The sequence below is a fragment of the Girardinichthys multiradiatus genome, chromosome 2 (genome assembly GCF_021462225.1).
Source record: "Girardinichthys multiradiatus isolate DD_20200921_A chromosome 2, DD_fGirMul_XY1, whole genome shotgun sequence".
NCBI classification, from domain to species: domain Eukaryota; kingdom Metazoa; phylum Chordata; class Actinopteri; order Cyprinodontiformes; family Goodeidae; genus Girardinichthys; species Girardinichthys multiradiatus.
Genome location: NC_061795.1, coordinates 401,386 through 404,983, shown reverse-complemented (window position 1 = coordinate 404,983; position 3,598 = coordinate 401,386).

Sequence of the window (3,598 nt, the reverse complement as noted above, 5' to 3'; positions counted from 1 at the left end):
ACATTTTGTCTAAGCGTTCATATGGTCTGGGAAGCAAAATCTAACCCAAAATGATTGTTGTGCTTGTGATCAATTTGTTATCAATCAATGATGAGTTTTGTATTAGTCCACTCTAAAAGAATATGTGGTTTGAATGTTCTGAAAGACAACATACAAAGAATGTCTATGCACTATTACTGGAGAATCTTTATTGAAATCAGTTTAGAGCTTCATCTGGTAAAAACATCTGTGGATCTAACAGACTAAAATGTTGCAAAGAACCATTGTGCAGGAAGTGAGAGATTGTGTGGGGATTCTTGTTAGAATGCTTTAACATCAGGTTACAAGCTACACTCTCCAGAATCTTCCATTTTGTCCAGGTATGCATGAGTCCAAGTTTTGTTCAATAGTATCTTATACAACCTTTCTTAAATCAACCTCTATTAAATTATCAGTAAGAAAGAAACCCATGCACATGTTGCACAAAATTAAATCACATAGTGGTAGCAATTTTAATAAACAATGACATTTTAGAGGAAATGCTGTGGCAGATTTAAGTAGGATTTATTATTAAACCTGAATGAGACTGCTCTGAACCTCACACAGGCATTTAAAAAGCCTCTGTCTTCATTTAGGATTCAGACGATGTGTAAATGTAGTCACCTCTGTGCAATGAATGCAGAGGACTTGATGTGGAGAAGGCTGGAAAAAGAAAACACTCTTCTGACTTCAAATGTCTTGAACAGACTGAGAAAGAAAGACACTGACTTTGCATCAGACTTAAAATAGCATCGTTCCTCTCAGAAAATTAGCCCTCTACAGATTCTCTGCTCGCTGATTTGACCTTGGAGAAGTTCAGCTTCCCTGAATAAACAGTCAGCACCACACTGTGAGGTTGAGGATCAGGAGGTCGGGATTGGCTTTGGTTGCTCTCTGCGGGCCTGTCAACCTTTTTTCTAACAGTACAGGGGTACACAAGAATGTTGAGAACATATGTTGGATTAAATATATTGTTACTATGCAGATAAAATTACAATTACATAAGAACAAGTCAGCAAATTAGCTATGGTTCATCAGTTTAGACAAGTGCATATTCCACACTGATTTTGCAAGAGCTTCATACAAAGGCAAACATAAACAATCCATAAAATCCTGCTGTAGCAGTATGAAGATACCTTGTATGGATTCTTTGCTTCAGTCTTCTCTGTCGGTGAGTCAGCACTTCACTCTTTGGAGCAGTTTTTCCACAGCCATGCTTCCATCTGGTGGTAACAGTGTGTACTGATGCTCTATCCCACCAGGAGCTGTTAGATGATGTTATTACAGTACATCTGTAGGTTATGGCTGACTCATCAGAGCATACAGCCCCCCATCCATTTTTAAAGAGAAAAAAAGCCAATGTATAGCATTAGATTAGAATTATCATGAGCATTTTTTTCACATTCCAAGATAATTAATTTTCAGCTTCATTTTATTCATTCCTATAGGTAAATATGAATTGCATCTTGTTGAGAACATAGAATTCACAGCAACAAACTTGCAGTCACTCAACAACAGCAAATCAATACACAGATCTCCTATCAGGCTGTGACCAGCGGTTGATAAGAGCAGTGGAGAATGTCCTTAGCTCTATGCGTGACTCACTTTAAAAATTATCAAGCAGATCAGGTGTATATTGGTAAGAATAATTTTCCCAGCCATGTTGACTATGTTCTTCTTTGTTTGTCTTCTACAGAACATTTGTTGAACTATGTGACAAAAGCAAATGTAAGCTTAGATTTAATTGTAGCATTGTAAAAACAAAAGTAATAATTTCTCTCACACAACAAACTGATTTAATTAAGCTGGGGAATTGCAGTCTTTGTGGTGCTTTTTTGCAGACTGTATCAGTATTTTGACAGATTGTCAGCTTCTTGTAAAGCTCAACACAAAGACACTTATGGCACTGGACGCACTCCGCTGGTTTGCTTTAATAGTAACTAAAAGCGGAGGACTGGACCACTTTCTAAAATCAATACAGACATTTTTTATTTGAGTGGCATTTAGTTTTATTCTGAGGTGTATGCACTTATATACATTTATTGTAAATGTTAAACTACGTTTGATTCAAGAGTTCTAAAGAGCAGTTTTAAGATACTCACTGTTAACTAATAGTCTGACAGTCTTATATGGCAGGTCTGACTACTCCCTCAGCAGCATGTCCACAGGCTACACTAGTCAATAATTAGCTATCAACAGAAAAAAAGCTATTTCTGCTCAGGTAGCTGTGCTGTCTATGTGATGGCTGCATCTGACCTGCAGGAACAAACAGGAATAGACAGACTAGAATGACAGACACAGAGAGTTGAGGGGGCAACTTGGGCTACAGTGCTGATCCTCCACAGACTGTCTGGGTCACAACAGACATAGAGGTCACAAAGCTCAGACAATGAACAAAAGCACTGAAAAAGTAGCGAACAGATCAGATCCATGAGCAACATGGTTGTAGGTAAGTACAAAAAGCAAGTAGGTAGGTATGTAACTTCAACCCGTTTTAATTATTTTACAGCATCTTAGATTCTTGTACCGGACTACTCTGTTTTTCACTCCATACTTCCCATCAACTTACTTTACTTTTCCTTCCCATAGAAAGTACTCCTGGATCAGTGCTTCTTTGTTCTCTTTGTGTCTCTGCTCTGTTCTCTCTAACCCCCAGTCGGTCGTGGCAGATGGCCGCTCACACTGAGCCTGGTTCTGGTTCTGCTGGAGGTTTCTTCCTGTTAAAAGGGAGTTTTTCCTCTCCACTGTCGCTACATGCATGCTCAGTATGAGGGATTGCTGCAAAGTCAACACCAGTGACTGTCCACTGTCTCTACATGCTCATCCAGGAGGAGTGAATGCTGCAAGTCACTGACTGGATGCAATCTGCTGGGTTTCCTTAGATAGAAAAACTTTTTATCCAATTTGAATAAATAACTGAATCTGACTGAACTGTTCAATGGTTACGATTAATTGGAATGTATGTACCTGACTTTGTGAAGAACCTTGAGACGATATGTGTTGTGAATTGGCGCTATATAAATAAAACTGAATTGAACTCTGAGCACCCTTCTGTTACAATTGAAAAAGGCAATGCCACAGCATGGTACTGCCACCACCATGTTGTGTTCAGGGTAATGTGCAATGTTAGTTAATTGGCCACACACATCATTAAGAATGTCTATTAAAAAAAAGTTCTAATTTAGTAAGATTTGATCAGAGCACCTCCCAGAACATTTTTGCTGTGTCCCCTGGCTTGTGGCAAACATGAACTTTAAATGTATGCTTTCAACAAGAACATTTTCTGTGCCATTCATTCATTTGTGGAGGGCATGACCAATAGTTGTCTTGTTGACAAATTCTCCCACCTGAGCTGTGAATCTCTGTAGCTCCTCCAGAGGTACGATGCCTCTTCACAGCTTCTCTGATTTGTGATCATTTTACTTTAATTGTTCACTACAGAAATATGTGCCCATTTGTGTTGCTCTTCCACATCACATACCAAATAAACATTTAAGTTAGTGGTTAAAATGTGACGAAATCAGATAAAGTTGAAGAGGAATGAATGTTTGCAAAACACTGCAAAGAAAAGGCTTTCAGC